This window comes from Macaca fascicularis, chromosome 2 (genome assembly GCF_037993035.2).
Source record: "Macaca fascicularis isolate 582-1 chromosome 2, T2T-MFA8v1.1".
Lineage (NCBI taxonomy): Eukaryota > Metazoa > Chordata > Mammalia > Primates > Cercopithecidae > Macaca > Macaca fascicularis.
Window position 1 is genome coordinate 113,877,935 of NC_088376.1, and position 13,992 is coordinate 113,891,926.

General features: G+C 38.6%; 1 protein-coding gene and 1 pseudogene across 17 annotated transcripts in view; one reads left to right on the top strand and one right to left on the bottom strand.

Moving 5' to 3' along the window:
• DOCK3 (dedicator of cytokinesis 3) overlaps positions 1-13,992 on the top strand; it is a 687,722-nt gene that overhangs the window by 165,909 nt on the left and 507,821 nt on the right. The window lies entirely within an intron of this gene.
• On the bottom strand, positions 10,725-12,115 carry LOC102140211 (hsc70-interacting protein pseudogene; annotated as a pseudogene).

The following is a 13,992-nucleotide window of genomic DNA, read 5'->3' on the forward strand; positions in this document are numbered from 1 at the left end:
CAGCATTTGTTATTGTTTGTCTTTTGGATATAAGCCATTTTAATTCGGGTGAGATGATATTTCATTGTAGTTTTGATTTGTATTTCTTTGGTGATCAGTGATGTTGAGTACCTTTTCATATACCTGTTTTACAGTTGGTATATTTTCTTTTGAGAAATGTCTGTTCAGATCTTTTGCCCGTTTTTTGATCAGATTATTTGATTTTTTTCCTGTAGAGTTGTTTGAGTTCCTTATATATTCTGGTCATTAATATTTTCTCTTATTCTGTGGGTTGTTCATTTTGTTGATTGTTTCCTTTGCTGTGAAGAAGCTTTGTAACTTGATGTGATCCCGTTTGTCCATTTTTTCTTTTGTTGCCTGTTCTTTTGGGGTATTAAGAATTTTTTGGCGGGGTTGGGCACAGTGGCTTACGCCTGTAATCCCAGCACTTTGGGAGGCTAAGGTGGGCAGATCACGAGGTCAGGAGATCGAGACCATCCTGGCCAACATGGTGAAACCCCGTCTCTACTAAAAATACAAAAATTAGCTGGGCATGGTGGCATGTGCCTGTAATCCCAGCTACTCGGGAGGCTGAGGCAGAAGAATCCCTTGAAGCAGGGAGTCAGGGGTTACAGTGAGCCCAGATCGTGGCACTACACTCCAGCCTGGTGACAAAGCGAAACTCTTTTTTTTTTTTTTTTTTTTTAGACAAAGCTTTGACCGACCAATGACCTGGAGAGTTTCCCCAAGATTTTCTTCTAGTAGTTTTGTAGTTTGAGGGTATATTCAAATCTTTCACCCATTTTGATTAGATATTTTTATATGGTGAGTGATGGGGTCTAGTTTCATTCTGTAGGTGGATACTCAGGTTCCCCAGCACCATTTGTTAAAGAGAATGTCTTTTCCTCAGTGTATGTTCTGGGCACCTTTATTGAAAATGAGTTCACTGTAGATGTGTACGTTTGTTTCTGGGTTCTCTATTGTGTTCCTTTGGTGTGTATGTCTATATTTATGCCACTATTTATGCCAATACCATGCTCTTTTGGTTACTATAGCTCTCTAGTATAATTTGAAGTCAGGTAATGTGATTCCACCAGACTTGTTCTTTTTCTTAGGGTAGCTGTGGCTATTCTGTTTCTTTTGTGGTTCCAAATATATTTTAGGATTTTTTTTCTGTTTCTGTGAATGATGTCATTGGTATTTTAGTAGGGATTGCATTGAATCTGTAGATTTCTTTGGGAACTATAGACACTTTAACAGCATTGATTCATGCAATCCATGAACATGGAATGTTTTTTATTTTTTGGCATCCCTTCAATTTCTTTAGTCCTTGTTTTATAGTTTTTATGATAGAAATCTTTTACTTCTTTGGTTACCTCATAGATTTAATTTTATGTGTGGTTATTGTAAAGAAAATTACTTTTTGAATTTCTTTTTTAAATTGTTCACTATTAGCGTATAGGAATGCTACTGACATTTGTATGTTCATTTTGTATCCTGTGACTTTACTGAATTTGTGTGTGTGTGTGTGTGTGTGTGTAGTCTTTAGGTTTTTCTAAATATAGGATTATATCATCTGCAAGGATAACTTGACTTTTTTCTTTCCAAATTGGATGCCCTGTATTTCTTTCTGTTGTCTGATTGCTGTACCTAGGACTTCCAGTACTATGTTGAGAAACATGGAAAGCGGGCATCCTTATAGTGTTCCAGATCTTAGAGGAAAGAAAGGCTTTCAGCTTTTCCGCAGTCAGTATTATACTAGCTGTGGGTCTGTCATATATGGCCTTTATTATGTTGAGGTGTGTTTCTAGTTACTTACTGTTTTTTTTGAGGGTTGTTTTTTTTTTTCATGAAGGGATTTTGAACTTTATCAGATGCTTTTTCATAATCAATTGAAATGATCATATGGTTTTTGTCTTTTGTTGGTAATGATGTATCACATTGATTTGTGTATGTAGAGCCATCCTTCTGTCCCAGGGATGAATCTTACTTGATCATGATGAATGATCTCTTTAATATACTGTTGAATTCGTTTTGCTAGTATTTTGTTGAGGATGTTTGCATCAGTGTTCACCAGAGATACTGGCCTGTAGTTTTCCTTTTTCATGTGTCATTGTTTGATTTTGATATTAGGGTAATAATGGCCTCATAGAATGGTTTGGAAGTATCCCCTCTTCCTCTATTTTTTGTAATATTTTAAAGAGGATTGGTATTAGTTCTTCTTTAAATGTTTGGTAGAATTCAGCACTGAAGCCGTTGGGTCCCAGGCTTTTCTTTACTGGGAGACTTTTTTTTTTTTTTTTTTTTTGAGACGGAGTCTCGCTCTGTCGCCAGACTGGAGTGCAATGGCACGATCTTGGCTCACTACAATCTCCGCCTCCCGGGTTCAAGTGATTCTCCTGCCTCCGCCTCCTGAGTAGCTGGGATTACAGGCACGTGCCACCACAGCCAGCTAATTTTTGTATTTTTAGTAGAGACAGGGTTGCACCATGTTGGCCAGAATGGTCTTAATCTCCTAATCTCGTGATCTGCCCACCTCAGCCTTCCAAAGTGCTGGGATTACAGGCTTGAGCCACCATGCCCGGCCTGCTTTTGTTTTTCCTTTGGAGACAGGATCTCACTCTGTCACCCATTCTGGAGTGTGGTGGCATGATTATGGCTTACTTCAGCTTCACCCTCCCTGGACTCAAGCATTTCTCACACCTCAGATCCCCAAGTAGCTGGGACTACAGGCACACACCACCACACCTGACTAATTTTTGTATATTTTGTAGAGTTGGGATTTCACGAAACATTTTGCCCAGGCTGGTCTCAAACTCCTGGGCTCAAGTTATCCACCTGCCTCAGCTTCCCAGAGTGCTGGGATTATAGGCGTGAGCCACTGCACCAAGCTGATTTTTTATTATGGCTTTGATCTTGTTACTGGTCTTTGCAGGTTTTGGATTTCTTCATTGTTTAATATTGGTAAGTTGTAGGTCTAGGAATTTCTTCTAGATTTCCCAATTTAGTGGTATTGGCATATACTTGCTCATAGTAGCCACTAATGATTTTATTATTTATTTTTATTATTTATTTTTACACTTTATTTTTCTGCAGTATCAGTTGTAATGTCTCCATTTTCATCCCTGATTTTATTTATTTGGATAATCTGGTTTTTTTTTTTTTTTTTTTGGTCTGGCTAAAAGTTTGTCAGTTTTGTTTAACTTTTCAAAAAACCAACTTTTTTCATTTTTAAACATTGTTTTCTTTCTTTCAATTTTATTTCTGCTCTGATTTTTTTTTTTTTTTTTTTTTGAGATGGGGTCTCAGTGTCACTCAGGCTGGAGTCAGTGGTGTGATCTCAGCTCACGGCAACCTCTGCCTCCTGGGCTCAAGTGATTCTCCCACCTCAGCCTCCTGAGTAGCTGGGACCACAGGCGCGTGCTGCCATGCCCAGCTAATTTCTTGTGTTTTTGGTAGAAATGGGATTTTGTCATGTTGGCCAGGATGGTCTCAAACTCCTGAGAGCAAACTCCACCTGCTTTGGCCTCCCAAAGTGCTGGGATTACAAGTGTGAGCCACCATGTGCGACCTGATCTTTTTTTTTCTTCTGCTGATTTTGGGTTTGATTTGCTCTTGCTTTGCTAGTCCTTTAAGATGGATTGTTAGATTGTTTAAAGTTTTCTTCTTTATTGATGTAGGTACTTATAGCTCTAAACTTCCATCAAAGTACTGCTTTTGCTGTAGTTTTCTTTCCAGAAATTTTTCAATTTTTTAAAAAATTACTTCACTGATCCACTGGTTATTCAAGAGCATGTTGTTTCATTTGCGTATATTTGTATAGTTTCTACAAATCTTTTTGTTGTGATTTCTAGTTTTATTCCATTGTGGTCAAAGAAGATGCTTAATATTGTTTCCATTTTAAAAATATTTTAAGAGTTGTTTTGTGACCTAACATATAGTTTGTCCCTGAGAATAATGCATGTACTGAGGAAGAGAATGTGTATTCTGCTGCCTTTGCATGAAATGTTCTGTAAATATCTATTCGATTCATTTCATCTGTAGTGCAGATTAAGTCTGATGTTTCTTTGTTGATTTTCTGCCTGGAAGATATCTCCAATACTGAAAGTGGGGTTTTGATGTCTCCAGCTATTATCGTATTAAAGTCTATCTTTGTCTTTCACTCTAATAATATTTGGTTGGTATATTTGTGTTCTCCAGTGTTGGGTGCATATGTACTTAAAATTGTTATATTCTCTTACCGAATTGACACTTTATTGTTATATAGTGTACTTCTTCAAATCTTCTTTTAATTTTTGTCTTGATATCTATTTTGTCTAAGTATAGCTACTTCTGCTCTTTTTTGGTTTCCATTGGTATGGAATATCTTTTTTCATGTTTTTATTTTTAGTGCACGTGTACCTTTATAGGGTAAGTGTGCTTCTTGTAAGCAAAAGATCATTGGGTCTTGTGTTTTCATTTATTCAACCATGCAATATCCTTTGATTGGAAAGTTTAGTCCCTTTCCATTCAGCATTATTATTGATAAGTAAGGACTTATTCCTGTTCTTTTGTTATTTGTTTTCTGGTTGTTTTGTTGTCTTCTCTTTTTTCTTTCTTTCCATTCTACTTTTTTGTGAAGATATTTTTCTCCGGTGATATGATTTAATTTTTTGCTTTTTTTGGATCTCTTGTATTTTTTTTTTGTGATTACCATGAGGCTTGCAAATACTACCTTATTATCCATTATTTTTAGCTGATAACAGCTTAACACTGTTAGCATAAACTTACAAGCAAAAAGAAAACTTAGAAAAACTTCACTTTAACTTAATTCCCCTGCTTTTCAACTTTTTGTTGTTTCTTTTTATATTTTATTGTACTGCCTCTCCTGAATAGTTGTTGTAGTTATTATTTTTTGTGGACTAATCATTTTCTCTTTCTACTTAGAATAAGAGTAGTTTACAGACTGCAGTTACAGTTTTATATATAATATTCTGTATTTTTCTGTGTACTTAGTATTACCGATGAGTTTCGTACCTTCAGGTGATTACTTGTTGCTTGTCATCATCCTTTTTCTTTCTGATTAAAGTACTCCCTTTAGCATTTTTTGTAGGACAGGTCTGGTGTTGATGAAATCCATCTGCTTTTGTTTATCTGGGAAAGCCTTTATTTCTCCTTCATGTTTTAAATGTATTTTCCCTGTATACGTTATTCTAGGGTAAAAGTTGTTGTTTTTTTCTTCAGCACTTTAAATATGTTATGCCACTCTTCTGGCCTGTAAGGTTTCCATGGAAAAGTTTGTTGTTAGACATGTTGGAGCTCCATTGTATGTTAGTTATTTGTTTCTTTTCTCTTGCTGCTTTTAGGATCCTTTTTTAAATCCTTGATCTTTGTGAGTTTGATTATTAAATGTCTTGAGGTAGTCTTCTGTGGGTTAAATTTGCTTGGTGTTCTGTAACCTTCTTGAACTTGGATATGGATGTCTCTCGCTATGTTTGGAGGGTTCTCTGTTATTATTTCTTTTTGTTTTTTTTTTTTGTTTTTTTTTGAGATGGAGTCTCGCTCTGTGGCCCAGGCTGGAGTGCAGTGGCATGATCTCCGCTCACTGCAAGCTCTGCTGCCTCCTGAGTTCACGCCATTCTCCTGCCTCAGCCTCCCGAGAAGCTGGGACTACAGGCACCCGCCACCACGCCTGGCTAATTTTTTTTTTTCCTTATAGTAAAGTTCCAAACCCTATTTCTTTCTCTACCTCCTCTTTAAGGCCAACCCTTAGATTTGCTCTTTTGAGGCTATTTTCTAGATCCTGTCATCTTGCTTCGTTGTTTTTTATTCTTTTAATGTTTGTCTCCTTTGTGTATTTTCAAATAGCCTGTCTTAAAACTCACTAATTCTTTCTTGTGCTTGATTCATTCTGCAGAATGAATCATTCTTGATTCAACAGACTCTGGTGCATTATTCAGTATGTCAGTTGCATTTTTCAACTCCAGAATTTTGGCTTGATTATTTTAAATTATTTCAGTCTCTTTGCTAAATTTACCTGATAGAATTCTGGATTTCTTCTGTGTGTTATCTTGAATTTCTTTGAGTTTACTAAAAACAACTATTTTGAGTTCTCCGAAAGGTCATGTATCTCTGTTTCTCTGGATTTGGTTCTGGGTGCCTTATTTAGTTTATTTGGTAAGGCCATATTTTCCTCGATATGGTCTTGATACTTGTGGAGTTTCGTCTGTGGTAGGCATTGAAGAGTTAGTTATTTAAGGCAGTCTTTGAGTTAGTTATTTATTGAGCTTGTTTGTACTTGTCTTTCTTAGGAAGGCCTTCCAGATATTCAAAGGGACTTGGCTGTTGTGATTTAAGCTGTGTCTGCTTTAGGGGAGACCCCAAGTCTAGTTAATGCTGTGGTTTTTTCAGATTTGTAGAGGGACCACCTTGATGGTCTTGGACAATATCTGGAAGAATTCTCTGTGTTATCAGACAGAGACTCTTGTTCTCTTCTCTTACTTTCTGCCAAACAAGCAGTCTCTCTCTCTGTTTTGAGCCACCTGAAGCTGGAGTTTGAGTGACGCAAGCACCTCTGTGGTCACCACCACTAGGACCGTGCTGGGTCAGACCTGAAGCCAGGTCCACTGGGTCTCACCCAAGGCCTACTGTAACCACTCCCTGGCTACTGTATATGTCTGTTCAAGGCCCTGGAGCTCTAGAATGAGCAGGTGGCAAAGCCAGTCAGGCCTGTGTCCTTTCCTTCAGGGTACTGAGTTTCCCCAGTTCCTGGGTGGGTTTAGAGGTGATATCTGGGAGCCAGGGACTACAGTCAAAAACCTAAGAAGTCTGCCTTGTGTTCTCTTGTACCATAGTTGAGCTGACGCCAAAACCACAAGACACCATCCTTCCCCTTCTTTCCTCCCCTTTCCAAAGGCAAAGGAGCCTCATCCTGTGACCCCTGCCATCACAGGCCCATGGGGCCTACTGCCAGACTACCACCAATATTTTAAGGCCAAGAGCTCTTCAGTCAGCTTGTGGTGACTCTTTCCTGGCCTGAGACTCACCCTTCAGGGCAGCGGGCTCCTCCCTGGCCCAGGACAGGTCCAAAAATGCTGTCCAAGAGCCAAGTCCTGGAATCAGGGACCCAAGAGCCTGCTTTGTTCTGTACCTACCTGTGACCTCGTTGGTTCCTAAGGTGTAAGAGAAAGCCCCCTTTACTTTCCCCCTCCACTTTTCTCAAGCAGAAGGCTTGCCTGGTAGCCAACACAGCTGGAAATGTGCTGAGTTTCGCCCGAAGCCAGCAAGTTTCAGATTCTCACCCAAGGCCCTTGATGTAGTACCTGGGTATCACTCCTGGTTATTCAGGCCCCCAACGGCTCTTTAGGTAGCAGATGATGAATTTTGCTAGGATTTTGCCCTTCCCTTCAAGGCAGCGGGTTCTCTTCTGGCCCAGGGCATGTTTAGAAGTGTCGTCTGGGAGGTAGGGCCTGGAAAGGGGACCTCATGACCTCACGACTCTGAGCAGTGCCTTATACTGCTGTGACTGAGCTGGTATCCAAGATGCCAGACAAAGTCTTCTTCACTCTTTCCTCTCCTCTCCTCACACAAAAGGAAGGGGTCTGTTGGAGCTGCAAGCTGTGCAGCCTGGGGGGTTAAGGGAGAGGTGATGCCAGCACTTTCTTAGCTACCCTAGCTGTTCTCTCATTAGATTGTGTGTTTCCTAATCCACTGGCTCTGGGTCTGGTTTGCCACTGGGACTCACCTAGGAGTTACAGTCCTTGTGGCCTAGACTGCCTTTCAAGTTTATTTAGAGCCCCAGAGTCTTTAGCCTGAGGTGGTGAGACTTTCAGGAACTCAAGTTCCAATCACTGAGATCAGCTATTCTCCTCTGCCTAGGGCTGGTTTAAATGCTTTCTTCATGGGCACACATCAGCCAAATTTATTCTGGTTTTTATTTCTGCTCTAATGGAACAACTTTGAGTTCAATGTCTCCCAATTTCTACGCGCTCTTTCTCCCCCAGCATACAGAATTATTCTCTGCACCATGCAGTAGCTGCTATGGGTTGGGGGAAATGTGGTGTCTGTGATTCAAAACTGTTTTTTCTACCTCTTCATTTTCTCTTTCAGTAACGTAAAGTTAAAATTGGATGCTGTAAGTACTTGCCTGAGTTTTGGTTTTTATGAAGGTGTTTTTTTCTTTTCTTTTGTTTTTTGTTAAATTGTCCTCTCAGTGGGGTGATCAGTGGAGCTTTCTATTTCAGCATCTTGCTCCATCTTTTCCTCCTGTCATTGGTATTTTGATAGGAATTGCATTAAATGTATAGATTGCTTTGGGAAGTATATTTTGCTGGATGTGATAGGTCACACCTGTAATCTCAGCACTTTGGGAGGCTGAGGTGGGAGGGTCACTTGAGCCCAGAAGTTTGAGACCTGCCTAAGCAAGATGGCAAAACCTTATGTCTGCAAAAAATAAAAGAAAAAATTAGCTGGGCATGGTGGATGCATTTGTAGTCCCAGCTACCTGGGAGGCTGAAGCAGGAGGATCCCTTGAGCCTAGGAGTTCAAGGCTGCAGTGAGCTAATTGTTCCACTGCACTCCAGCCTGGTGATGAAATGGGACCCTATATCTTAGAAATAAATTTAAAAAACGAAAAAAGTATAGGCATTTTAACAATATTAATTCTTCTAATCCATGAACCTGGCATATCTTTCCATTTATTTTGTGTCCTCTTCAGTTTCTTTCATTAGTGTTTTGTAGTTTTACTTGTAGAGATCTTCCACTTGGTTAAATTTATTCCTAAGTATTTTATTTTATTTTTGGTAGCGATTGTAAATCAGATAGCTTTTTTGATTTTTCACTGGTAGTATGTGTAAATGCTACTGATTTTTGTATGTTGAGGTTGTATGCTGCAACATCACTAAATACGTTTTTCAGTTCTGAGCTTTTTTGTGGTGGTGTCTTTAGGTTTCTCTAAATATAAGGTTATTGTGGCCATAGAAAAGAATGAGTTCATGTGCTTGCAGGCACATGAATGAAGCTGGAAGCCATCATTCTCAGCAAACTAACATAGAAACAGAAAACCAAACACCACACGTTCTCACTCTTAAGTGGGAGTTGAACAATGAGAACACATGGACACAGAGAGGGGAACATCACACACCAGAGTTGTGGGGAAAGGGTGGGAGAGCATTAAGACAAATACCTAATGCATGCGGGGCTTAAAACCTAGATGATGAGTTGATATGTGCAGCAAACCAACATGGCACATGTGTACCTATGTAACAAACCTGCACGTTCTGCACATGTATCCCAGAAGTTAAAGTAAAATAAAAAAAAAATTATTTTGTCTGCAAACAAGGATAATTGGATTTTTAAAATTCCAATTTGAGTGCCCTTTCACTTCTTTCTCTTGCCTGTTTGTTCTGGCTAGGACTTGCAGTACTATGTTAAATAAAAGTGGTGGAAGTCTTATCCTTGTCTTGTTTGAGATCTCTTTGGAAAGACTTTCAATTTTTCCCTGTTCGTTCAGTATAATATTAGCTATGGGTTTGTTATGTGTGGCCATTGTTGTGTTCAGGTAAATTCCTTCTGTACTCAGTTTGTTTAGAGGTTTTATCATGAAGGGATTTTGAACTTTATCAATGCGTTTTCAGCACCCATTGAAATGATACGGGTTTTGTCTCTGATTTTGTTGACGCGATGTATCATGTTTTTTGATTTTCATATGTTTAACCATTCTTGATTCCCTGGGATGAATCCCACTTGATCATGATGAATTATGTTTTTGATATGTTGTTGAATTTGAGTATTTAATATTTTGTAGAAGATTTTTGCATTTATGTTGATCAGGATTATTGGCCTATAGTTTTCTTGTTTGTTGTGTCCCTGTCTGATTTTGGTATCAGAGCAGTGCTTGCCTCATAGAATGAAGTTGCAATCGTCTCTTCCTCTTTAAGTTTTTGAATTAAAAAAAAAAAAAAAACTGTTGTGTTTTGAGAGTCTTTGCCTGTTCGCTGTTGAAATAATATGAAACATTTTCTTGATATATTGAACAAGAACAGAGCTGAATAAGCCAGCTCTACTGGAGCATTAAAGAAAATTCTTTACCATTATGTAAGGTTTAAATGTAACTGGCACGAGGGTGCATGCTATGTAAAACATAATAAGATTACTGCTGCTATACCAAGTACTTCCAGTCTCTCCTCAGGTTCTGTTGAAATACTGGTAATATTAATAGTTTTATCAGAATTCTTCATGTTAAAAAAATCATTTAAAAAGAGAAATCAAAATTGCTCACTAATCATATATTCAACTCAAACTTTATCTACTTAAATTAGTTTTATTTGTCTCCCACTTGTAAACCTGTATTTCACTAAAACCAGAGCAATAAATCTTCCATACTTAAGTATCTTCCTTGCCTAATGATTTAAGGGAAAAATACAAAATGATTATTAAAGAAAAATATATGAACTAACACATCCTTTTGTTTTAAATGTTTTAAGGTTTAAAATATTTAGTATTTTATTCAGTATAAATATTTAGTATTTTATTATAGTTTGTAATTTCTAGCAGGAACACATGATTTGAATGAATATCCTAATGGCAAACCATAGTAAAATATTCAGCTGCATTTGGGAAAGAGGGATAGAGATGATCTTCAAAGCCTTCTAGTTGTCTTGATCAGAGGTACACTTGTTTGTATTATTGTAACATTTATTAGGTGATCTAGTTTGCTTTTCCTTCACCTAGGGAGTTTTACTTGTCCAAAGGGCATTTTGCTTCACTTAATTGGCTGACAATTTACTGATGAGATTTATAACTTTTTGGTTGCTCTGGTGTTTTGACATATTTGCTGTGTTCTGGGCCACATCCTGGAAGGACCACCGTAACTTCTGTTTCCTGCATGGCTGCAAGAACCTCTAGATCAAGCTTGTCAAGCCCATGGGCCATATGTAGCCCAGAACAGCTTTGAATGTGGCCCAACACAAAATTGTCAACTTTCTTAAAACATTATGAGTTTTTTTGCGATTTTTTTTTTTAAAGCCCATCAGCTCTTGTTAGTGTTACTGTATTTTATGTGTGGCCCAAGACAATTCTTCTTTGAGTGTGGTCCAGGGAAGCCAAAAGATTGAACACCGCTGCTCTAGATCACTAAGAATTTCATTGCATCCAGGCATTTCTGCCATTCCAGACATTGCTCCAGGAAAATTACCAGGCATTCCCCTGGGAAAGCCACCTTGAAAAGAGCCATACTGAGCTCCTGAATGTCATCTGGCTTCTTCTGCCTCTGAGCTCTCTCATGATCTTATGGAGCCTTCTTTAACCCTTTTTATTCTTTCTTTGATTTCTTGCTCTTGATACTTCTATTCAACCTTTCTCTAATGTTCTGCAATTTTCTTGGCCCTCAGTTGAACTTCTTTCAGCATTGCACTAGCATCTTTATCACAATCTAGTTTATAGTCAGGGGCAAGATTATAGCTGCTGCTTTCCAATGGCCCAGAAATTTGTGTGCTTTCCTCACCGCTTGTAAGGCTGAGCCTTATCAGAATTTATTTCATTTGTTCTGTCAGTCTCGAATGGCAATGTTTGGCTTCTGTAATGTGATAAAGACACTGACTCTCTTGACATACAGAATGGTCAAGTGAGGATTCAGCTTGGTGGCATCTGTGAACAAGACAGTGGCTTTCTGTAGTGCACCTTTATCTGGGGCTTCAATGGCAGCCTCGCTTCCTCTCCTCTCCCCTCCCCTCCCCTCCCCTCCCCTCCCCTCCCCTCCCCTCCCCTCCCCTCCCCTCCCCTCTCCTCCACTCTCCTCCCCTCTCTTATCTTTTTTGATATGGAGTCTTGCTCTGTTGCCAGGCTGGAGTGCAGTGGCATGATCTCAGCTCACTGCAACCTCCGCCTCCTGGGTTCAAGCGATTCTCCTGCCTCAGCCTCCTGAGGAGCTGGGATTACATGTGTGCACCACCACGCCTGGCTAATTTTTGTATAGTAGAGATGGGGTTTCACCATGTTGGTAAGGCTGGTCTCGAACTCCTCACCTCGTGACCTGCCTGCCTCAGGCTCCCAGAGTGCTGGGATTACAGGCGTGAGTCACTGCACCTGGCTGCAGCCGCTTTCTTACCATTTGCCTGATCTTCATCTTCTTAGTTATATTTACAGTTTCATTTCCCATTTCTTGAGAGGCATCAGTATCTGGTTCAATCACATCTTCATTGTTGATTTCTAGATCACTTTCCTGACTTAATGGTTCATCTATCTTTTTGTTTTCCTTTACTTTCCTACTCTGTTTTTTTCCTTGATATTTTCTTCTGATTCAACTTTGCAAATAACAGATAATACTTTAGCCTCCATGTTCTCCACCCACTTCCTCAGGAAGCGCATTTTTTTTTTTTTTTGGTATGCAGAATGTTTGGATCCTGCTGAAGCTAGCTCACTTAGTTGTCGTCAGTGATCAGGATGCAGAGGGCGTGACTGAGGAAGGTGTGGCCTGATGATGGGCCCAGATGCTGGCTCAGTTTGACTGCATAGAAAGGGGGAAGAGTTCTTTACATATTCTAGATACTAGTCTGTGTCAGATGTGTGGTTTGAAAATATTTTCTTCCAGTCTGTAACCTGTCCTTTTATGCTCTTGACAGTTTTCTTTTTTTGAACAGAGAAATAGTTTTTAATTTTGATGAATTCCTATCTGTTAATTTTTCCTTTCATGGATTGTCCATTTGGTGTCAAGTCTGTGGATTTTTGGCTAACCCTAGAAGTTGAAATTTTTATTCTGTGTTATATTTCTAAAAGTTTTACAGTTTTACAATTAAGATGTGATCCATCTTAAGTTAATTTTTATAGAATGTTTTAAACTTAGATTGAGGGTTATAGTTTTGTTTATGGATGTCCGTTTGCTTTGGTATCATTTGTTGAAAGGGTTATTTTCTCCCATTAAATTGCTATTGCATCTTTATAGAAGATTAGTGGCATGTGTTTGTATGGATCTGTTTATAGGTTCTCTGTTTCATTGATCTATATGTAAATTCCTTTGCCAATACTGCACAGTCTTGATTAGTTATATAATAAATCTCAAAATCAAGTAGACTGTTATTTTCACTTTATTCTTTTTCAAAATTATTTTTAGCTCTTCTAGTCTCTCTGCCTTTCCATATAAGTCATTTTTATGGGAATCATATTAAACCTATTTACCAATTTGGGAGAATTTGCATCCTTTTATTGAGTCTTCCATAAGCATAGTATGATATTTGATATCTTTATCTGTGTTTTTTAGTTTTCTACGTACAAGTTGTGTGTCTGTTTTGTTAGATTTATATCTAACTGAATCACTCTTTTTGAGTGAGTGTAAATGGTGCTGTGTTTTTAGTTTCAGAATTTATTGCTAGCATATAGCAATATAATTGATTTGTGTATGTTTATTTGTATCTGCAACCTTTCAGAATTCTCTTGTTCTAGGCGGCATTTTAATTTTTTTTGTTTCTAATCTTGTATGCTTTTTATTTACTTTTTACATTTTTACCTTATGGCACTGGATAGAGTTCCCAGCAGTATATTGATATGAGTGTTGAAAGTGGACCTTGCCTTGTTTCTGATCTTGGGAGGAAAATATATACATTCTTTCACCACTAATTAATGTTAACTATAGGTTTTTTTTTTTTTTTTTTTTTTTTGAGACGGAGTCTTGCTCTGTCTCTGAGGCTGGAGTGCAGTGCCATGATGTCAGCTTAGTGCAACCTCCGCCTCCTGAGTTCAAGCAGTCCTTCCACATCAGCCTCCCGAATAGCTGGGACTACAGTATGCCTGGTGAATTTTTGTATTTTTAGTAGAGATGGGGTTTCACCATGTTGGCCAGACAGGTCTTGAACTCCTGGCCTCAAGAGATCTGCCCACCTTGACCTCCCAGAGTGCTGGGATTACAGGCATGAGCCACCGCTCCCAGCCAGCTGTAGCTTTTTTTGTAGGTGCTTTCTATCAGGTTGAGGAAATTTTCTGTTTTGGTGTTTCCAAGAATTTTATTTTTATCATGAATATGTGTTGAATTTTGTCATATTT